The sequence below is a fragment of the Helianthus annuus genome, chromosome 3 (genome assembly GCF_002127325.2).
Source record: "Helianthus annuus cultivar XRQ/B chromosome 3, HanXRQr2.0-SUNRISE, whole genome shotgun sequence".
In the NCBI taxonomy this organism is placed as follows: domain Eukaryota; kingdom Viridiplantae; phylum Streptophyta; class Magnoliopsida; order Asterales; family Asteraceae; genus Helianthus; species Helianthus annuus.
The window spans coordinates 14,809,518-14,834,503 of NC_035435.2; the positions used below are offsets into that span (position 1 = coordinate 14,809,518).

Genomic DNA, 24,986 nt, shown 5'->3' on the forward strand with positions numbered 1-24,986 from the left:
ACATTTTATCTCAAAAGGGAAAGACTTTTGGAGATGGAAACATGTTAAAGAAAACGGGTTCTCGGTATGTATGGTTTGACAAACTTTAGCGAATCAGATTGACTTGAATAGACCGGTGTGTGACTTTTGGTGGAACAAAATTGTTTTATCAAGGGTTAGTATGTTTGTATGGTGCACGTATGAAGGAAGAATAATAAAACGAGGAGTATATCTACAATCAAGCAAATGTGTAATGTGCGTTGGTTCGGAAGAAACAACAGACCATGACTTGTCCGTTGTCAAAGAGCTAAAGAAATATGGAGACAAGTTTTCTGTGAATTGGGGTATCGACGAATCATGGGCTAGAATCGGTAAAAGACATAATGCGAAGCGTAAGTAAAATGGGTTTATCAAATAAGCAAAGTAGAATAGTGCATGCAATTTTCTCAATGACTTTGTGGTATATTTGAAACATAAGGAAGTAGAATAGTGCATGCAATTTTCTCAATGACTTTGTGGTATATTTGAAACAAAAGGAACAAAAGACTTTTTTGAAGGAAAAACATGAGCACATACCTCTAAGATACAAGTTTTTGAATGGATGAAAAATCGAACCAAAGGCTTTGATACAATGTGGGAGAAGTGGAGAAAATTTAATAAAATTGATTGAGGACTCGGTTTATCCTTGGGTGTTTGTGTTGTTTTTGTTTACCTTTTCTCTTTTTATGTTTCTGTTCTTCGTAGCTTCTTGCAAGGTTTTGGTTTGTTAATAAGATGTTTCCTTTGCCATTTAAAAAGAAAAGAAGTTAACTAATGTAACACTTTAATGTAAACAAAAATAGATAAGAAACAAATATAGAAATTGATTAAGGTAACACTTTAATATACATAAAAATAGATTGGGTGTGCAAAAAAATTCCGAATCCGAAACCAAATCCGAAATATCCGAAATTCCGAATCCGAATTATCCGAATTTTCGGGTATTTTCGGATACCCGAAAATTCGGATATCCGAAAGTCGGATATCCAAAAATTCGGATTCGGATTCGGATACTAATTCTGAAAATTTTCGGATATTTCGGATATCCGATATCCGAAATATTTAATACTATTTTTTTATTTTTAAATATATATACAAATAAAATGAAAACCCTACTTTTTCCTAATCCATTCTACAATGTAGTCGCCCCCTTCATTCAAACTTTACACCCTCTCCACTCATTACAAACCCTCACATCGCAGCCCCATTCTACTTCTTCACTGGATGCAAGATGATATTGCAGATTCATTCACTCGACATTCGAGCTTGATTCCAACTGGTCAAGAGTCAACACGTTCTAGCTTCACTCGACCCTCGACATCGAGAGCTTCTCTGAAAAATCAACTTCAACAACAGTCAAGGCCTTCCAGATTTGTTCTTTTTTTGCTTCCAAACTTCTAAGTTGATTAAAGCTTGGTTTTTAATTTTTTATTTGTCCTTGTTTTGTTTTTATCCTTTTTCTGAATATACGATTTAGTGTCTAATTTGTTATGTTTTAGTTAGATTATTTTATGAACACTAATCCTTTGCTTCAAATCACATATTCACATGTGTTTATTGGAGTTGTTACTTATTCGATTTATGACAGATTCACATTTGCTTCATTATATGAACCTCAAATAAATCTTTATTTTGAAACAATTTTTTTAGAAGTTTGGATATCCGTTTTATTATCCGAATCGATATCCGAAATTTCGGATACGGATTCGGGTAACAAAATTGACTATCCGAAATTTCGGATATCCGATGTTGAACACCCCTAAAAATGGATAAGAAACAAATATAGAAGTTAATTTAAATTGTGAACGTATAAATAAAAAAACTCATTTTACCGGACTTGAAGTTATCGTATATACTTTTTTTTGGCAAACATCATTTTACCCGACTTGAAGTTTAAATTAATCAAAATTTTATTCATTGGTATGTATTAGCAAATCTACTAAATAGAGCTAAGATGTCGTGTTTAATAATTGGTGTTATAATATGGTGTCTATTGTTAATCTGCTGTAATTTTTATAGCCTTTGGCCGGTGTGAATATATTTCCCTTTATGCATAAATGATTATAGTTAAACCCATTTTCTATTTTTATTTTTTACCTCTTTCAAAGTGTATTGCTTTTTAAACTTCGTTCTATATTTTTATAGTTTACCTCTTTGAAAGTGTTTTGCTTTTAAACTTCGTTCTATGTTTAACATATTTTTTATATTTAACTTATTTATTAGGTTAATTTAAACTTATTTTATACATAATCTATTTTTTTTCTCTTTAACTTGTTCGTTTATTAACAGTTAGTCCAATTTAAAATATATTTCCCTTTATGCATAAATGATTATAATTAAACCCATTTTCTATTTTTATTTTTTACCTCTTTCAAAGTGTTTTGCTTTTTAAACTTCGTTCTATATTTTTATAGTTTACCTCTTTGAAAATGTTTTGCTTTTAAACTTCGTTCTATATTTAACTTATTTATTAGGTCAATTTAAACTTATTTTATATATAATCTATTTTTTTCTCTTTAACTTGTCCGTTTATTAACAGTTAGTCCAATTTAAAATATTGTGTTTATATGTTTATAACAATATATATAGCGGACCGCTAAAATGAGAACCACCTCGAGTTGTAAGAACCGTGAGAACTACACCGTATGGGGCGAGGTGGACCAAAATGTTTTTCATAAACGTAGTTGCGTGTATTATAAACACATTTGTAAAAAAAATTCAAAAAAAAAATGTCGTGTGTGTAGTTTTGAGAACCACAAGTTTTGTTTACGGGTACCGTAAATCTAACCGGAAAATTTACGGGTACCGTAAACACAAACTTGTGGTGCTCAAAACTACACACACGACATTTTTTTTTGAATTTTTTTTACAAATGTGTTTATAATACACGCATCTACGTTTATGAAAAAAAATTTTGGTCCACCTCGCCCCGGATCAAAAAGTTCTTACGGTTCTTACAACTCGAGGTGGTTCTTATTTTAGCGCAATTATATATATATATATATACACATATATATAGGGTAGGGTTCTAGAGTGAATTGGATTACATCATCTAGAGATTTTTAAACAATGGCAAGATTGTAATTATAAGGGTATTTGTGTCTTTTGTATATTGCATTTATTAAACAATATAATCAAAATCCCTAAAATCTCGCTAGTTTCCGAATATACAAGATACATAGTTGTTAGTGTATACACATGTGTACAGTCTCGCTAGTATCAGTTATACAATATACACAATTGTTAGTTTATACACATGTGTACAGTCTCGTTAACTATCAGTTTATACAAGATACAAAGCTGTTAGTTTATACACATGTGTACAGTCTTTTATACATCTGTGTATTATATTCAGAAATGGTTACATATGTGTATATTAACAACATATAGTATATTAGGCATGCACACGAGTAGATTCATATAAAAATTATGAAATTAATGAAAATGAAACATATCACATGTATGCAAAAATAAATAAATTCATCACATATTCAAAAAAAAAAAAAAGATTAGCGCCCAAAAAAATTACAATTTCAATCTCAGAGAAATTTTTTAATGTTTATTGAAAATTAAAAAAAAAGTTAAAAACAATGTATTCTAATATCTATATATACGAATAACAAAAGAAAAACAATATTCATGTTAAAATTAAACAAAATCTATTATATATAATAAATGAAAAGATTTGGGCTGATGTGGCATTAGATTAGAGCTTCTTGGATGCCTTTTTGGTGGGAAAATAACATGGATATTTGTAGGATCGTTCTGCGACCCGAACGAGTCGTTCAGAGGTAATTCTATCAAATACAGGTGCGGAAAACAAGTATTTGACGCAGGAACATCTTTAATATCACTTTAAACACCTTTTCTATTGATATATAACAGATTCTGGTACAATCTCGATCCGGCAGCACCTCGGTACGAGTTTCGACAAATCGTTACAACTGATTCGCGCCAGGGACCTATTTATAGACAAACAGGTTCGCTCCAAGGTACCATGTTCACATAAGCGAACCGACCTTGAACAAATGAGCGGACCAAAGTCTTGACACATAAGCGAACCTAACATGTCCCTATAAGTGAACCTCACTCTAAAACTCTATACAATCTCCTATTTTCTCGTACAACGTGCCCTGATTTAACATTCTAATACTATGACTCGATCCAAAACGAAGTCAACAGATGAAATGCACCAACAGACTCCCCCTCAGATGTTGACGGAGTGCCATCGAACGGAGTGTCATCGAGTCATATCACACTGTCTTCAATCTTCTGTCTTGATCAGCCACTAGGCTTTTCTCTATCTTCGTCTCTTTCTCTTCTATCATGTCACACCCCCAAATTACCACCTAGGGTATGTCCCTATTGGAGGTGCAACGATCCAACTAAGAGCCACCAATCATATCAAACACAAGTAATAATGTATTAAAATACCCAATTGAAAATAATGTATCGTTTGTAAACTTAACCAAAACCAAAGTAATGAGCGGAAGCATAAATGTATAAGTGTGTAAATGTATCAAAACCAAATCAATGTAATTGTTCATCATGACCACAACCACTCCAGCAGCATCAGATGACAAGTTCCCCAAGTTCCTTCAATGATTACCTACAAGCATGTAACAAGTGTGTCAGACTACGCTGGTGAGTTCAAGGTTTGTGTTTGTTACCATGTTGTGTTATCAATACTGTGAGTAAAACTGTTTGCAAGACGATAGGTTGTTTATTATTATGATGATTGATGTTTCGATGTTGTTATTACTCGATTACCGAATGGCCATATGATATGTAATTGCCAACCCCAATGCCTCTATCAAAGCATTGGTCATGTTTTAAGGTAATTAGTTCACGCCCGTTCTCCTCGAACGTCGTGAGGGTGCCAAACCTAATAGCGCTATCAACTAATAACCCCCGTTGCCCTACAAGCAACGTACCGGTAGATATAGTGGTCTTACAATGATAGAAAACTGAGTACGATACCCAACATCTCATTACACATGCATTCCTCTTTGGAACGTTACCCGTTATCCCTTCCCTGGGATCCATGCTTGATAAAGAGCAATGAACTCACCTTAGGTTTGCTTGGTTTAGACAAGCGACTTGTTAATTTATTCAATACTCGCGACCTAGGAGAGTGTTTGGTGTTTATCAGTTTCACAATTCATTTTCAAGTATCATCACATAAGTCACGTATAAGAAATGCATATGATCATTCAATTCTTTAATGTCTTTAAAGTCAAACAGTACATTGAATCACACGATAATTCCCACAAGCATAAACAGTATATATGTCCGGTCCTTGTATCACTTACCATTTACTCATTTAGTTCACACATTCTCATAGTTTAGTATATACACATTAGTGGGCTCGATTATCACACACAACCCACTCCATCCGGTTATTTATTTAAGTGGGACGGCCCAAGTTTCATGGCCCATGTTCAACACCTCATACACGGCTAATCAATCTGTCAAGCACACTCTTTGCATCAATTCACATTCCCTAACTTGACCATACGTTAATACACTACAGTTGTGGACATGCATCGATTTCCTTGATTTAGTGACTATTATGGGCTTAATTAAATCAGCATATAATCTTATCACCATGCTATTCAACACATTAAATCAACTAATGCATATCACTTTCAATTCACAGCATAACATCAGGTAGGATAAGTATTCAACAGTGGTTCTTTCATGCGTATGAGTCATTGCGGTTTCGCTCGATAATACCCGACACAACGTTCTAAGGCAGTCTAGTAATGCGATCTGGAAGATGGCATAACTATGAGGCCATGAGTCATCACGATAGGGTTCTATATACTTGGTTGGGCTCGGTTCCGTTCATAACAATTAAGCAGTCAAATCATATACTTTACACAATTAACATTACAGTTCATGCATGACCATACGTAACCCTAGTTTGTTTCTAACCCTACTCGACATCTGACTGGCATATAAGCACACATATAACATATAACAAACAAATGAAGGGTAATAACCTATGATTCAGTCGACCAAGATGCACCCAAACCGGAGAGTGGAAGCTTCCGTACTGCCGTCCCTTTTACGAGTTCCCTAGGTTGCGTATAAACGAGGTCTTAGTCACAGAATCACAGTCGCATAAGCAACAAAGATCGAGGGTGATAATACTAACCGAGTGATCTATGCTCCGAAGGAGAGCCTGCTATGCCGTCGCTACTCAGAACAAGGAAGTAGGGTTTGGTGTGTGCATTATCAGTTACGTACACAGGGGTATAAAGATGAGGGTTTTGGGCCGGTGGCTTACTTAGCAAAACGAGAGTTATATGGGCCGGCTCCCTTTACTAAACATATTATTGAATTGGTATTGGATTGGATCAAGACTTAGGTGCGGACCTATGTCGTGAGTGGTCCTGACTCGCTTACCCGACCCACTAACTAAGGCCCATAAGGTCCGATTGGCCCATACACAAGTTAAATCTAAATAGTCGGGTACGCGAGGTCCAATAAACGATTTCAAGTACACACTTCGCGTTACACACTTCGCACACATAGCATTACCAACACACACGTAAGTAAATGAATTTGCACGATCGCGAAATAAAATAATTAAATACCGAGATACGCGTCAAAGGTTGTGGAATCTAAGTCATACTAACCTCAGAATTACGGGTTGTCACATCATCCCCAACTTGAAGGAGATTTCGTCCCGAAATTTGACAAGCAGCCGCTGGGGAGAGAGATGGGGAGATCAAGATTGTTGTGGGTTCTACTCGGTTGTGACATATCATCAACAGACTCTCCTTCACAAAGCTTTGACATCTTTTGAGTGTATCAAGTCCAACTTGTACTCCCCCTCAAATGTTGAATCTGTCTGCATATCAACTCAAACACACCATGAGTTTTATGATAAACGATTTAAGACTATAACCATCACCAATTAACAAATTAACCTGCCAATCAGATACTGATGAACCAATAGGAATTGTGACAAATTTCTTATCAATTTAAAACACAATTTCCCAAACCAATTTGTTCATCATGTTTAGCACTTTTGAATTTTGAAAATCAGCTTTTCAACATTAGTTGTCAAAAATCTTTTTGTATTCAAAAATTCATGCTAAAACACATCAAAAATCTTTTTGGATTTTTCTGAAAGAAAATGAAAATGCAGAAATAAACTATTTACAGACAATATTTTTGTGAGCTCGTGCAAGAGGATCATATCAGTTTTTGAGACAAATCACCAACACCGTTAAGCTTTAAACATTCTCAGTTCTAAACAATTTACCTAGATTGTCAGTATGTTTGTCCACTTAAATTTTCACACAGACTTCAATTGATTCGAGATACGATATTAATGTTTTAGAGACTTAAACTTGAATGTGTATCACTCCACTTGAATATACTCCTGTATCCAGATCCCAATGTTCAGTCTTACAGGTGAGTATACCACAGATGATATCTTTAAAGGGGTTAGATGCGAAACCGTGAGAGCTCAGGTCAGAACTTTCGTTCAGCAGAGAGATGACGGCTCGACTTTTGGTGGGTCCCCTTTAGGGGATCTTTTCTTCAACAGCAATGACTATCAATTTTATTGTTCATCGATTTGCTGAGGGCTGCGCTTTTTCAAGCATTTGCAGAAAGTATTATCCGGGGACTAGGTCAGTACTTCCATACAGCAGAAGTCCTGGGATAATACCCCAGATATCACTAAGTATAAAGACCTAGTATCTCAGAATACGGGACCTTTCAAACAAGATTTCGGGGGTTACCCATATATCCAAGAATAGTTACCCACGAATCAAGCAAGTTTGATTTAGGTTTATATCTCGTTTCAATTTACTAAATGTGCGAAAATCTACTGACACATCCGCAGTAAGATCGTTTATCACATTTTGACTTTTCAATTTTTTAGCGTGTCGTGATAGTCCACTGATGTACTATCATTTCCTCTTTTATGCAACAAAAACTCATTTTTGATTTTATCATGTTTTTGACTTTTTCAAATTTTCTGATGTTTTTGGATTTTCTGAAAATTTTCTACTCCCCCTAAAATTCAAATACATCCAAAGAAAATTAAAACCAAACTGTACAGAACGTGACAACCGATATCGAATTACATCAAATCGCCATTCACAAGTGCATAAACAATCAGAACTCCCCCTATCAACAAACTATTTTCCCATTTAGATTTCAAAACACTTAAGTTTGTTTTAATCAAAATGGTTTTTCCGGAAAATAAGTTTGATTAATTTTACCAATTGTAGGTTTAACAAACAAGTGTTCGGGGGTGTGGTTCATCATTTTGTCTATCGACCAATGTAGGAAAATACAAGTACAAATTAATGTCCTTGATTATCCATATGCAATCAAAGTATCTCATCACTTGAAAAAAATAATCACCAAACATAAACAAACCTCGTTTACCATTTGTATGAATGACGTTACCGAATTAAATTCAAGAAAGATGTCGATTCATGCTCCACGCTTACCAACCTGGGAGCTCCGGCAAGTCCTGAGACTTATTGTTCAAAGTATGTACCATCCCAGTCACAAACCAGAGATGGTTCAACTTTTTCCTTCTTTATCTTCTTCGCTTAGAATTCTTTAACTTCATTGACTTTTTGATCAATCATCTTTCCAAAGATATGCTTGACTTTGGAGTTAAAGATTTTATCAGCATCAAAATCCTGTTCATCATGATAAAATTGATTAGAAATCTCAACTTTACCAATCTTCTTCTTGTAATTTTCAGCCCGAAGTAATGGAAATTCTTCATCATTAACAATCGGAACTGAGTTCTCAATTTTTACATCAGCTTCACATTTTGAAATAACTTGTGGCTCAACTGACTTTGTGGAATCAGTTTCATCGCCTGAAGATAGCTCCTCTGATTTCAACCTATCAGAATCATCGCTAGAGCTTTCACCACCCTTCTTCACAACCCATTTTTGTTTATCAGATTTTACATTCTTTTTGTAAAACTTGTTCGAACTCTCACCCTCTTCAAAAATAGAATTTTTAAACAATTTAGTTCTATCCAGTGGTGATTCAAACGCAAACACCTTTTCTGATATTTTGCGAAAAACTCCCTGTTTTGATTGTATCGCCTGGGAACAATCTTTGGCGATATGTCCAACGTTGTTGCACTTGAAACAGGTTCTCGAGTCCTTCTTTTGTTCAGCTACCTTCTTCAACTCAGCTTGTTTCTTTTTCAGAAACTCACTGTTTGTTTCCCTCCAGAAACTTGTCTTTTCTTCTTCATCAGTTGATGTACCTGAAACAAATGACATTTTGGATTTAAAATCACGAACATATTTTTCATTTTTCTGTTTTTCTGTAGGAGTAAAACCTAATCCTTTCTTTTTGAAATTACCGTTATGGTTTGATTTCTTTTGGAAACCTGAACCAGAACTGTAATTCTTTTTCTTCTTTAATCTCTGTTGAACTCTTGAGGTGTAATATCTTGGTTTTTCATTAAGACATAAGTCTTTTATTTCAGAAATATTAATTTCTGTGAGTATAAAAACCTTTTTTATCAAATTAGTTTTGACACCTCTTATTGGAAATTCTTCATCAGAATATAATTTGTCAGAATCATTCAAAGTGTAAGCAACTTTAAACAATCCATCATCCAAATTAGATTTTGACAGCAAAAACTTTCTATCATAAACTAATTTGTCCTGTTTTTCCGATTGACTCTGTGTGCATGACCCAGACTTTGACTCTTCAACATCATCACTCTCTAACACATGATCCACGACTTTCTTCATTAATTGAGACTGTTGATCAGTGTCAGATGATGTAAATACAACATCAATACTTTCTGGAAGATTTACTGACGACTCTGACTCCCACTGTAAATTTGTGGCCTTTTTGACTCTTTCATCGTTTGGATATCTGGGCAAATATCCATTTTCCAGCGGGGGTGGACACTTATTGTAACTGACACCTTTCTAGGATCGTTCTGCGACCCGAACGAGTCGTTCAGAGGTAATTCTATCAAATACAGGTGCGGAAAACAAGTATTTGACGCAGGAACAGCTTTAATATCACTTTAAACACCTTTTCTATTGATATATAACAGATTCTGGTACAATCTCGATCCGGCAGCACCTCGGTACGAGTTTCGACAAATCGTTACAACTGATTCGCTCCAGGGACCTATTTATAGACAAACAGGTTCGCTCGAAGGTACCATGTTCACATAAGCGAACCGACCTTGAACAAATGAGCGGACCAAAGTCTTGACACATAAGCGAACCTAACATGTCCCTATAAGCGAACCTCACTCTAAAACTCTATACAATCTCCTATTTTCTCGTACAACGTGCCCTGATTTAACATTCTAATACTAAGACTTGATCCAAAACGAAGTCAACTGATGAAATGCACCAACAATATTTACATTGCTCGCGGATCCAATTTTGAGCTACGCGACCCGATCCATCTATGCAATCCGGATTCCATATATAAACCTTTTTTCTTTTTTGGAACTTATAGAAAACCCTAATCTCCCACTCTTCTTCGCCGTTTCATCTAATTGGAACCTATAGAAAACCTAATCTCCTGCTCTTCTTCGCCGTTTCATCTAAATAATCACAACGAATCACTCCCAGGTATGATGTATCACCTCTGTTCTTCAATCGATTATACGATTTCTTGATTTTTTCTTTTGTGCGCCGATCTATATTGCGGGTATACAAAATGACAAAAAAATGCAAAATGTTCCACCATTTACCAAACCATCTTTGTCAAAGAGTTGGTTGTTATAATCAAAGTGACAGAAGACTAATCAAATGGTGGCTGCTTCTTGATGAAGGTTGATGGCTATACAAAACCAGAAGCAAGATGAATACTGCCCACCATAATAATAGCTGACCTCACTTCTCTTATCTTCTACTCAACCACTAAACTGTACTTGCAGGCAGGCAGCCATTAATTAGGGTTTGATTAAGGATGGAAGATGGTCTTCCTCCTTGGTCCAGGTTCCATCCAACTGATGAAGAACTCATCACTTTTTATCTCTGTTAGAAGGTTTCTGATTCATCTTTTCCTGCTAAAGCAATTGCTGAGGTTGATCTCAATAAACGTGAACCTTGGGACCTCCCAGGTATTATATATGTTCTTTTTTTTTCTCTTCATATATATTTTACTTCATTAATTCATGTGAAAATTTGTATACTATGTGATTTGAAAGAGGTATAAAAATATGTAATCTTTTTAAAAAATAATGGTTACATATCTTTAAACCAAAAAAGGGTTTTAATTTGGTGAATTCGTACATTTTTTTTGTTACAAAGAGGTGTTTGTGGTTTTGTTGAGTAGGTTTTGACAAAAGTTCTGCAAAATAGCAAATCAAATTACTGTTTTGAACCATTTTTTTTTCAAACTTGTTGGTTTTTACTAGGTTTTAATTTGAGCGGGCTACAAGTCTTCAAAGGGGATTGGGAACTACACACACGATTTGAGGTTTTGGGTTTCAATCCAATCCGTATAATTCTTCTCAATATCTCTCTGATCCTTCCATTTTTTTAGGTAAAGTTCATCAATTATATCGCTTCAAATTGTTAATTTTGTGTTACATTAATTCTTCGATCAGGGTTTGGCATTCGATGTGAAAATTTTTTGGTTGACTGTTGTTTGTTTCCTTCAAATTCACAAATTTTTGGTACTGGGTCGAGGTATTTTTGTTCCATTTGTTGTTTGTGTATTGTTTTGGAGTGTGTGTGGAGGATTTGTTTGGAAAAAAGGTGTTTAAAATCATCAGTATTGAGGTTTTGTGTGAGTTGCACACCAAGTGTTGGTGTAAATGCCTAAAAGAATTCTTTTTTGTAATTAGTCATTTAATTTTTTTTTAAATTTCATTGTGGCTGATGTAATCAAATTGGAATTTAGATAGGCATGAAAAAAACAAAGCAACAGTCTGTTGGTGACTTGGTTTTAAAAAGCGAGAAGCACACCAAGTCAACATGGTCTAAAACGCCAGGCGCAACCGCGCAAGTTGAGATATGAACCTTTTTTGCGGATTATGACCTAAATAGGCATCTTATGAACCTTCTTCTTGCTGATCATGACCTAAATAGGCTTTTCATGTTTGACTTGCAGGAGTGTCAACTACCGAGACAACGCAGTCCATGGCCAAACTGTATTTGCAAAAGTTGCTTTCATCATTTCAAAGTCTTTACTGATCTCTATTGTTGTCACTCATGGTTGGGATCCTCGAATGCACAATGGGGCTCTTGAGGTACTTTTTCTTTACCTACTTTCTTAATCTTATAACTATTCTCCTGCTCTAACTTAGCATTAGCTGATCAAGCTCTCTTCCAATGTGTAATATAACTATTCCCCTACTCTAACCCTTTACATCAGGACCATAGAGTGGCATCTAAAAGGAATCTCGATATAAAGGGACATTGATTCGCGAGCGGTAGTGGTTATATAGGTGTATGTAGCACTTTTTAAACGGAGGGACTCAGACTAAAAAGACCTACGATCTAAGCTTAAGGGATAATGCTGAAACGCAGGTAATTCATCACTCATTCTTGGTTTTATTAAAGTTTAAATTCATTTATCAGTTGACATTAAAATTTTCGTTAGATGTCTAATACATACGTCATCTATCATATGTCTATTAAAAAGTTAAAATGTAATTTGTATATTAAAAATCTAATAATGTCATATGAGGAACCATGGGCGTTTAATCCTAAAGTTTTTTTTTTCCTAATAGTGATTGCAGTGATGCTTCTTTTAATGTAGCTATGAAGCAACATGGAGAAGAGTCACTTCCTCCCATTTATTTGATATTTGATTGTGTAAGATTTCGATTTACCTTTCCTTTGGTCATTGATTAAGGTCTCTGATGGCGGTTTTTTGTGGGTTTGTTGATTTCGTAGTGAAAATCATTTGGAATGCCTATTTGAAGTATATGAATATGTCACAACTCAAGTAAACATAGCAATTGAGGTATTATCATACTTATTCTGTAATGTGATTTACTATTCTAGGAGGTACGGTTTGATTTTTGTAAATAAGATTATCTAAAAATTTGATGTATACAACTTTTAGGTAAATATATGAAGTGAATAATTTCTATTGTCAGTAGGAAATGAATAAAAAACAGCTAATGCTTTTGAACGGCTAAGGTGTTGGGCTTGCTCACAACAGACGCAAAATTATAAGGAGTTAGCTAGGGATGAGCATTTGGTACCGGTTACCGGTGCCGTACCATACCGGTTACCGGTACCTATTTTTCTATTTTTTGATACCGGTATTTTGGTTGATTTACTGGTAAATTCCGGTACCGTACCAGTTATATTCAGTACCGATACCCATTTTACAATACTTATCCCTGTAGTTGACTCACAAGAAGGAACAATTGCGCACCCACCCATTCCTGTTATAATTGAAAACAATAACAAGAAAATTATAATCAGTCTTTAAAAAGAAGTCAAATGGATTAAAACTCTTAAAGGAGATTTTGATGACTATTGTGCGAATCATATATTCATGTATGTTGATCAAGAATTTTTGGTTATGTCTTCATAGGACGTTGACTACTCTGGTTCAACTGATCAAGTGTTTAAAGTCTATAAAGAATCATGCTTTTATAGCTTCTGAGTACCCTGTTGTGATTACTCTTAAAGACCACCTTACTAGTGATCTTCAGTCTAAAGCGGCTTCGGTGAGTAACTTTGCCTTTGTTTTTGTTTATAATTTATTTAGGACTTGAAATGACACCCTAAAAGATTCAATTTCAATGATTTAATTTATTTCCTTTATGATTGGAATGTAGATGGTTACTGAAACGTTTGGAGACATGTTGTTTACTCTTGATGCAACAAGTTTTGGGGAATTCCAGGGACCGGTTTGAAAAGAAGGATTATTGTATCTACTGAACCTCCTAAGGAGTTTCTTAAAGTAAAATAAAGTAAGATAAGTGGAAGTGGTTTATAGAAAGAGAACAATTCATCAGAAGCCTAGGGTGGTGAAATTCGCACCTATAGATCAAGGAGAGCGACTGATTTTAAGGTACTTAACTGTATTTGTTGAATACAAGGTGGGTTCCACGCTAATCGACTATCTTCTTGTAGGATGATTTGGAGGAAGAAGAGGATGAACTTCAAGATGACAGTTGTGCCTCTGAATACAACAATTTAATTGCTATTCATGTTGGGAAGAGGATAGGTGGTTTAGACGATTGGCTGAGAGTTGACCTTGATAAATTGTCGATTTGTATCACACAATTCCTACGTCTTAGTTTAAGTGAGCAATAGCTTGAGAAAGCAGCAAGAACTCATCGGCCACATATTGTCAGATATTGTCTAATTTTTCACAGACATTTTATTTTTATTCATAAAGAAGATATGCGATGAATTGGCTTGCTTTAGATTCACTCAAAGGAATATTCTGATAGTGTATCTGAAGGGGATATAGTTCGAGTCATCTAATTACAACCCATTGATTGGGTGGATGCATGGAGCTCAGAAGGTGGCATTTAATATGCAGGTTAGACATCTAACAACCGAAAATATGTTGGCCAATAATATTTTAACGGATATCTTATGTTGAATTGTGTTCCTTTGTTTAGTTATTGTGCAATCATGGCTACGTCACGTATGGATGGGAAAAATACCCAAGCCCGACGGGTATACCCGAAACCCAACACAAATGGGACGGGTATATCCGATACCCGACGGGTATTGGGCCGGGTATGGGATTAGTTTTAAAAATTTTCACGGGTTTGGGTCGGGCCGATTACCCGAAACCACATGCACGTTTACCCGAACTATATACTCGATCATGTATCCGGTTTTTTTAATTTATATTCTTATTTTTCAACAACCTTTTTTCTATTAGTGATTTATTGTAGTATGTTCGTAATGTGAAAAATTAAATTTTCTTTTACGCTCTGTTCCCGAGTTAACTTAACGGGAGAAAAGAAAAGAAAGTAAAAGTGAGAAAGGAAAGGACGAGAAAGGAAAAAAAATTGTCTTTCCCCTCATTTCCTTCCAAATCGGAAGGATAAAAAAATTAAAGAATTTAGCCTAGTTTTCCTTTCACTTCCTTTCCTTTCCTTCCTTAAATGAAACTCGGGAACACGACATGTTTTATTTTCCTTTCTTTTCTTTCCGTAAATGAAACTCTGGAACACAAAATATTTTTACTTTCTTTCTGTTTCTTTTTCTTTCCTTCCACTAGTAAACTCTGGAACACAGTGTTAGTATATGTTGTTTATAATAGTTGTATAAATAAAATTATATAATAATTATAATAGTAAAGAAATGTGTTTGGAAATCCCAACGTATATAATAATTACCCGATGGGTAATTACTCGACAAATACCCGACGAGTATTGGGTCGGGTATGGGACACGATTTTACAACCGGGTATGGGTATTGTATTACCAATACCCGACCCATTGCCATCCCTATCACGGTACTTTCACTTTAGATTAGAGATGTCAAGATGGGCCAGTTCGACTCATTCAGTAACATGTCAAATAGCTTTATGTTTAGATGTATCATTTTATATGGGTTAAACAGGCTTTGTCGGGTTGTAACTTGGATTGAACATGCTTCTGGTTTCTCCAATTCAGATACTTGATCCTGTTACAAGTAAAACACCAGAAGTCTATTCCCCTGAGACCATGGACCAGATGGACTTAAAATGCTGCATCAAACTAATTTTAGTTAAACCATGAAAGTTATCGTAAATTGATTGTGCTAATAATAGGAGAGAGAGGGTGGATCAGTTAATTCAGAACAAAAATTATATTTTTCATTGTTTTTGTTATATTGTTCTAAATAATTTAGGAAGTTCTATGTTTAAAGACCCATTTACCCACTTGGCTACATAAAAAAAGTTAACTAATGACCTTCTTTTTTAGTTTTGTATTAATGTAGAAAATTATTTACTCAGTTCGATTCGTAATATTCATCATAAAGTTTGACAATCGATCAAATTAATTCGTTATTGATCATAAGCACATAGCAACTTACCTATACAATCATATGTAGATGTAGCCGTTCTTCATTAAATGTGACTAATCAAATTCTTATTGTGGTTTGCGTGCGGTTTGCATTAGGCCCGATTGTACTTCCCGCTATTTACTTTGTGGACCAAAGTTGTCAAAGGAAATTGTCGAAAGCTTTGAGCATCATTATCTATATGAGCTAAGGAGCATTCAGGATCGGCTTCGGAATGAGATCCATAGCTTCAAGGTATATGCTTTTAAATTTATTTTTTTATTAAAAAAATGGTAGTATAGTAATAATAGGTTTTGTTCAATGTTAATGCAAAGAGAATTTAAAGAAGGAAAACTAACTGTTGTAGAATTGCATTTGAGCAATATAGAGACCGAGAATGTGGAAGAAGAGGTTGTAAAGGAGATGATGACGATGATAAAGAACACCAGGACAAAGATGATGAAATTTGTAACAGAAGAAAAGGGAAATATTGTTCCTAGAGCTTGTAAAGACGCATTTTGGAACATGTGTAACGTGTTGAATCTTTTTTATGCAACAAATGAACTAGAGACGCGATTCTTGGTATTGTGAAGGACGTCATATATGAGCCGGTAATTTGAATGGAAGTGAATGCACAACTGTAAAATGTGTTTGTAAGAATACTGTTGTATGTCAAGGTAGTAGATAAATACAAAGCAAGAGTGGAAGTCTTTTGCTTTTCATTGTTAGAGTGACTTATTATGTGAGATTTTGATTTCAGTTTTCAACTCTGAATCATCAGATTAAAGTTTATAATAGTGCACAGTTCTTAGTCTATAGTAGTTCACAGTTCTTAGTTTTGTTCATAGTATTAATTATAAATAGTTTTTAATATAAGAAACTTACTTGAGCCCGGGAAGCAATTCCGGATGATAACCTAGTCTATGGATAAAGAAATAATGGAGAGAGAGTTATGAGATGAGAAAATTAAGGGATTTTAATTAAACATACTTTGGTAATGTCAATCTTTCCCTTTTAAACTAAAAAATATCAAGGGCCAAGATTAGTTGACTCAGTTCACTCTTAAGAAGTTGTTCACTCTTGATCCTATCCTATATATGAAGGGTTCAAATAAGAATAATTTTTATGTAAGAAGAAAAAAAGAAGAAGCTTCAACTAATAAAAATACTTATTTTACTTTATTTAATATTTGCATTTAATTTTAATATATAAGGGTATATTTATAAATTTACATAGATCATTAATTTGTAGTCTTCCTCTTTAATAGCTAACTACATTAAATTTGTAACTTATTTTTCAAAATATATATTCTTCAAAAAAAAAAAAATAGAGTGTAGGACAAATTACTAGGTGTATAGGATAACTTATGAGTTGTTTAGAATAAATTTAAATATGTGTAGGATAAATTTCAAAATGTGTAGCATAACTTTTTATGTGTGTAGACAAAAAAAATTAGTGTAAAGAATGATAATTTTTATGAGTAATTAATTACTTAAAGATAGTAATAAATAAGATGAATGAAAAACTACTTAACATTTTACAATTGTACCCTTTGTTCTTTTTCTTCTCAAATGAACTTTCCTATATATATATATATATATATATATATATATATATATATATATATATATATATATATATATATATATATATAGGATATGCTAGGGAGAAAACCCTTTATTTTGAGAAAACCTTGGAAACCCATCACAAGGCCTACAATTGGCCACGTGTCTCAGCCATCTTCATCTTTTTTTTTTTGCTTTTGAGGGCACATTCGTAAATTTAACATTATCCTACCCAACTCAAAAGATCTCTTAACCTTTTGTCTGCTACGATTTAACAACATTTATTACACACTTATCTTCCCAATGTACCTTTCCTAACTCCATTTCTCTATCCTTTACCTTTATAATAAAGATCTCCATTAATGTCCTGCATATCTTCCTTTCTTCATTAATGTCTATGTCTATGGAGACAAATCCACTAACGAACGAGTTAATGTCGCCGGGTAATCTGCTCCCCAACAAGTTCAGTACCAGTGACTTCCCTACTAACGAGGAATTAAATGCTCAAGGTTTGTCTCTCTATCTAACTTAATGCACTAGTATATATGTTTTTTTTATTAGACATTTTTTTAATGGAATAATCAAAATATACTGGTCAATGTTCACCTGTACCATTCGATACTTCTGGATACACTAACATGCGGGTTGATGGTGCTGGATCATCTCAAGTCCCTGTTAGATCACCAGATTTTCTGATCTCCAACAAGTTCATTAGCAGCGATTTCCCTACTGACGAGGTTATGGATAATGATCAAGGTTTGTTTTTCTATATACATGTTACACTCGTTTTATTTTTTTTCTTTCCCAGATATGGCATAATGCAAACATATGGCATAAATGTTTATATCATTTGCAGGTTTTTATTTTTGTGTTAAAAAGTTGTGCTTCGTTTGGTTGCTTGTTTGGGCTTTTGATCTGAATAGTAACTGTTTTTTGGTGGTTTGGTTGCTCTGTTTAGGGCTTTTGATCTGAATAGTAACTGTTTTTGTGATGTTATTTGAGAAAAAAGATTTTCTGGCTATGAATGTGTTAATATTTATGTCTGGTTAATGACTTAACGATTATCTTATCTTTTTGTTATTAGGATGGTGATGGATACAAGGGAAATAAGATCCAATTCTCGGGACCGTTGGTTTCGTTAAAACGTGGATCAGATGCTCAAGGATCATGACCATGTTTACGTTACAGCACAACACAATTAACACGTGTTATAGTTTGAACTTCTCGGACATGCATGTGTTACATGTGACATGAAACCCATGTACAACGTAACACGTGTTACGTGTGACATGAAAACACATTTTTATAACTTCCCTGGCATACGCACACCCACATGTTTACAAACCGTTTCAGGACCGACCCAAATAATAAAGCAAGGGTAGCCACTGAAAAGCTAAGGCAGACTGTCAAAGGAAGCTCCACCATTTTCTTAGTGCTATGTATTTTCGTTTACTAGTAGTATGTAATGTGAGACTCTTATTGTTTTGTCTAGTACATGATGTTAAAACGGTATGGAATTAAAACATTTTGTGTTGGAGTCGCCCGTGTTTGTACTTCTGCTGTTACTAGGTTACTATTGGAGTTAATGCATCCATTCTGAAGTCTTAACACACGTTATAATAGAGGCTTAACACACGTTATAGTAGGTTTACTCTGCTGTTATTAAGTTACTATTGGAGTTTATGCATCTATTCTGAAAGTCTTAGCATACGTTATAATAGAGGCTTGACACACGTTATATCAGTTATACGGTTAGGGGTATAGTAAACAGCCCACCATTTTTCTTAGTGCTATGTATTTTCGTTTACTAGTAATATGTAATGTGAGACTTTTATTGTTTTGTCTAGTACATGATGTTAAAACGGTATGGACTTAACACATTCTAGAAGTCTTAACACACGTTATAAAAGAGGCTTAACACAAGTTATATCAGGTATACTATGTTGTTATTAAGTTACTATTGGAGTTTATGCATCCATTCTGGAAGTCTTAACACATGTTATAATAGAGGCTTAACACACGTTATACATGTCAGGCGCGTAACACATGTTACAGTATGTATATACAAATCATGGTGTTTTGGAAACCACTAGCTTATACATGACACCATGTTGGGTTAAGCCAAGATTATAACAGAGGCTTAACACATGTTATCCCAGGTATACAGTGTTACAATATGAACTTGTATGTTCCATATTAACTTGTACACGTGTTACGATCAGTATATGCACATCATGGTGTTTTGAAAACCACTTTCATATACATGAATACAAGTCGAGTTATAATGGATGCTTACATGTTAACATATGTATACAAGTGGGGTTACAACAAGATTACGATATTAACTAAGCTCACCATTAAACTCATCGCCCCTGTCGACTGTTTTCACCCTTGTCACATGTTAAGCAATTACATGTTCCGAACAGACAAATTGTAACACATGTTAGATCAGTATATACACATCATGGGGTTTTGTAAACCACTAGCTTATACATGAATACATGTCAAGTTACAAAGAGATTATAATAGAGGCTTAACACATGTTATACATTCCAAAATGTGCAAAACAAATGACCCGTTTCATATTATATATTCCAAAATTACCGGTACATGTGTTACCATAAATGGCTCGTTTCATATTACAAGTTGCGTACTAACTTGTACATTTATTACTTGTATAAGTTTTATGCTCGGTATCCACAGTATCGGATATTTTAAACATCAACAAAAATAAAATAGATATTACTTTATTTTTTATTTAACAAAAGGTTAACACACGTTATATATCATTCTAACAGGGGCTTAACACATGTTATACATGAACACATGTCAGGTTACATCATGGTGTTATGTTACAGCATGAACCACTAACACATGTTATAAATGAACGAAGAGTTCTTTCCCAAAGGATGTGACTTATTCAATGTCCCTGCATTAACGTCGCCTACATCCATCCAGCTTGTCAATTGAATATTTTTATGGATCTGTTTCTGTAAATCAACACACGTTTCGAATAGTGAATATCTTTCATGAAATGTACCAGCTAGGGGTGTTCAACATCGGATTATCCGGTTTTCGGATATCTGAACACTGGATATCCGAAAATTTCGGATAGTGAATATTGATCTCCGAATCCGTATCCGAAATTTCGGATATCGATATCTGAAATTTCGGATACGGATTCGGATATCCAAACGGATATCCGAATTTATAAAAAAAATAAAAAAATCCGTTCCGTGTATAGATTAAAACTAAACTTATAATCGATTTTATAAATTTCCAACATTTGAAACTAAAAACAATCATAAATTCACACGAATACAATTATTTACTACTTTTTTACTAACTTTTACAATACTTCAAACAAAATATAATGCTCATATACTATATATATTATAAAAAAATAATTAGTTTTCGGATATCGGATAATCGGATTATCTGAAATTTTTGAAATTCATATCCGAATCTGAATCCAAAAATTCGGATTATCCGATTTTCGGATATCCGAAATTTCGGATATTTCGGATACGGATTTTCGTTTATTTCGGATTCGGTTTCGGATCCGGATTTTTTTGAACACCCCTAGTACCAGCAATGAAAATGAAGAACTCAAGCCCATATATGGTGTCTTGAAAGGAACGAGATCGCTCATATGTGAGCATTAGGGTTTAAATGGTTTATATAGCTGGAGATGGAGAGTTTTGCAAATTTTCATTTCCGTCCTCACATAGATACGTCCTCACATAGATACGTAACAATTATGTTTATGTAAGTAGGGAATATTTAATGCTAATTACTTCATTATGTTGCTATTGATATTGATAAAGTGATAAATGAGTCATTATACCCAAAAGAATCATAACGTATTTTTAATGCTAACTACTTTGTTGCCAATGTGGTATTGAGTCGTTGTATGACACGTCAAAAATATGTATTTGCCATATTTAGATAAAATGGAAGTGGGTGTCATTGTTGCATATACTAATAGAATTGGCATATGTTAAAAAATGATGGATGTTTATAAAATGTGTTTTGATCCTTGACCCTTTAGTATTTATGTTATTGATGTGAGTATAGTACGTCGTTGCATGAGGCCTTAAGGAAACAAGACTCTATTGAGATAAAGTTGAAACACTAATTATAAACTTAAAGAGAAAAGTATGTACATTGTTGTATTTCACCGGTGATGAGTTGTTAAAGATCATTAGGTTCTTTTAAAAAAAGGGCAACTGTTGGTACACTTTATGTGGACGCGACTCGACTCGGTTTGACTCGGTTCGGTTCGACACGGTTAGATTCGGCTCAAGCCCGACGTCGCAACATTCCTCCGTCGTGCGCCCCAGAGTTCGACACGCGAAGCACGGAGAGCCGCGAACCGTTCCCGCCGACACATCATCATGACATCACCATGATGATGTCATGTGTGTAGATAACATTTACATGAAATATATGTGACGAAGGTTGTGAAATCAATGTGAGGAAGGTTAACCTTCCTCATGAACATACATGGGGAACCTTTCAAGGTTCGTCAAGATATAGTGTGTGGGAACTTTAACCTTCCTCACCTCAACCTTCCTCACCTCAACCTTCCTCACCTTTAACCTTCGTCACACACACTTTAACCTTCTTCACCTTTAACCTTCCTCACCTCAACCTTCCTCACCTTTAACCTTCCTCACCTCAACCTTCCTCACCTTTAACCTTCGTCACACTCACTTTAACCTTCCTCACCTTTAACCTTCCTCACCTCAACCTTCCTCACCTTTAACCTTCGTCACACTCACCTTTAACCTTCCTCACCTCAACCTTTCTCACCTCGCATTAACTTGTCATTTTTAAACAGAGGACTTGCAAAAGTGTTATAACTTTGTGTTTTCAAGTGTTTCATTAGGTACAGTTGTTCTAATATCAAACATGAGTAGTACAAGTCCGTGGGATTGGAGTACGGATCCATGACCAGGTCAAAATCAGACTTCGATGGCTGAATATTTAGCGAGTACCATACCTCGACAACAGCAGTTAATAAGTGCAAGTCAATGGGCATTGGTGTCAAATCAAAATCAAAGCATTCAAAATCTATTGCTTAGTGAGAGTGAGACGAGTAGCAATAATCGGCCGCCAAAGTTAAATCACATGAACGACTATCCATCATGGAAGGGTCGTTTCCACACATACATTCAAGGGCAAAGCACCGAACTTTGGACATGTTTCATCAATGCATGCAACCCTGCCCTCGAAGTAGCAGCATCAACTTCAGCGGGTTTTACTAATATGCTTGAAAACGACAAAAAGGCATATGATCTGGAGAAGAAGGCATATGCTATTCTCACTCAAGCACTTCACAAAGACATCTATATTCAATTCTCCTATTATAAGAACACAAAAGAATTATGGGATGCATTGGTAGCGAGAGGAGAAGGAAATGCAGCTTCTAGAAAGACACGCCATGATTTATTGAAGAAAGAGTTTGAATCATTTCGATACTTGGATAATGAAACTCTAAATGATATGACTTCTCGCTTTTATCACTTGATTAGTGAAATGTGTTCTTATAATGTTGCTGTAACTCATCAGGAAATGATTGCATGGTTTACTGATGCTCTGCCTCCTAAGTGGAGTCCATCCATTGAACTTCTAAAGCATACGGGCGCTATGGATACAGCCAATGGCACTCTCTATGAATTCATTCAGAAGTTGGAGCACAAGAACGAAGAGGAAATTCGGAAAGCTAGAATGATTGCACCTCCTCAAAACATAGAAATGTATTTGCCTGCTTTTTGTTCCCTCAGCTAGTTCTATTCAGCAACCGAAGCTTCAAACGGCGTTTGTGTCTACCACAAGCTCATCTCCGTTTCCACAGTTCAATCAAGCCCAACCACAGTGGAATCAAAGTGCTTATATGTCGCAATCCATACCCGAACCACAAGCCCAACAGCAACAAGCACATTATATCAACAATTCCTCACTCCAAAACACCAACACTGTCAGAGTTGATACTTCCAATCTTTCAAAAGTCGGTGTAGAAGTTGCTAAGGAACATTTGGAACTTCTCAACACAATGTTCAGTTCATATTGTGGATTGGTGGCATGTCACATTGGAAACATCAATATGACCAATGAAGATTATCAGCAGATAGACCGTGATGAAATGGAGCTAATGGATATCAAGTGGGCGTTTGCAAGTGCTGTTAGACGGGCAAAGGATTTCATGGCTCGAACTGGAAGAACTTCGTTGGAAGGGAAGAATGATACGAAGTACGATTTTGATAACAATGCGGTTACTTGTTTCAATTGTGACGAAAGGGGACACTTCAAACGTGAGTGCACTCGGCCAAGCAGACAAGGCAACCAGAATCCATTCAGAAATCAGACAAGTACTTCCAATGCCAATCAAGATAACCATGGAAAAGGGATAGTAGCGGTGAACAACAACCAGAACCAGTCTGGACCTTCAAACACCAACAGAGCATTAGTTGCTCAAGCTGACGAAGGGTGTAATTGGTCTGTACAATTAGGGGAGGTGATCAAGGAGGAGGAACAGCGTGTTATGCAAAGATCATCAATCACATCAAGCACGTTCACAAGGAAGAATTTTCTGAAAGTGATGACAGTTCAGGTTATACCGGGAGTTCAGATGAAGAAAGCTCGAATGCGGGAGATTGTAATTCTGAAGATGGATCTTTTTCTTATCAGACCACCTTTATGGCGAATGTCTCGGCCTCGACAAGTCAGGTAAAATCTGATCCTCCTACTCCTAGTGTTTGTAAAATGTGTGCTGAATTGAAACGTGAATCTGAAACGGTTCACAGTCACAATCAGAAATTAGTGATTGAGCTGTCAAAGTGCAAAGAGGCAAACATGGCTTTAGTTCGAAACGAAAAGGAATTTAAATCTGTAATTGAAACCTTAAAGAAAAGTTGTTTATCATAAACAAGTTAGTATTAACGATTACATTAACATCGTTGAGGAAACCAAAAAGGAACTAGCCATTGCCAAATGCGAGCATGATGCAATCAAGCTCAAGTTGGAGAGTTATTCTAACTCCCGATTTGTGCTTAATCACATCATTGACGTTCAACAGCAAAAAGGGAAAAGAAAAGGCGTTGGGTATAAGGCTTGTCCACCCCCTTAAGACATAATTATACTCATATGCCTGATGAAGAGGATATGCCTCGGTATGAACCCAGTGTGCCTCTTGATTATGAGGAAGTTACTACTGGCTTAGGGTTCAAACCGGACAATTCCTCGAGTGACTCATCTGTAGAAACAGGAAATTCAACATCGATAAATCAAAGCCCTCCAATTATTGAGGACTATGATTCGTCTGATGATGAATCAGATGTGAGTGACCAAGATGAATCACTTGATGAGACGAAAGGAGTAGAAATTCCAATTGAGAATCATATTCTTTGTGATCCTCCTACTCCTGTAGTGCAACCTGTTGCCA

General features: G+C 35.2%; 1 long non-coding RNA gene across 9 annotated transcripts; it reads left to right on the forward strand.

Moving 5' to 3' along the window:
• The first annotated feature begins 10,467 nt into the window (after nt 1-10,467).
• On the forward strand, nt 10,468-16,788 carry LOC110921208. 9 transcript variants are annotated; one of them, XR_002582251.2, is made up of 12 exons: nt 10,468-10,625; nt 10,934-11,119; nt 11,417-11,544; nt 12,115-12,253; nt 12,379-12,533; nt 12,737-12,821; nt 12,903-12,972; nt 13,555-13,690; nt 13,802-14,037; nt 14,100-14,514; nt 16,094-16,229; nt 16,363-16,788. It is a non-coding gene; the product is annotated as an uncharacterized LOC110921208 (long non-coding RNA). The 9 variants fall into 9 exon arrangements; XR_004888296.1 differs by adding an exon at nt 11,905-12,009 and having other exon boundaries at nt 10,503-11,119; XR_002582260.2 differs by adding an exon at nt 11,909-12,009 and having other exon boundaries at nt 10,503-11,119.
• The last annotated feature ends 8,198 nt before the right edge of the window (nt 16,789-24,986 follow it).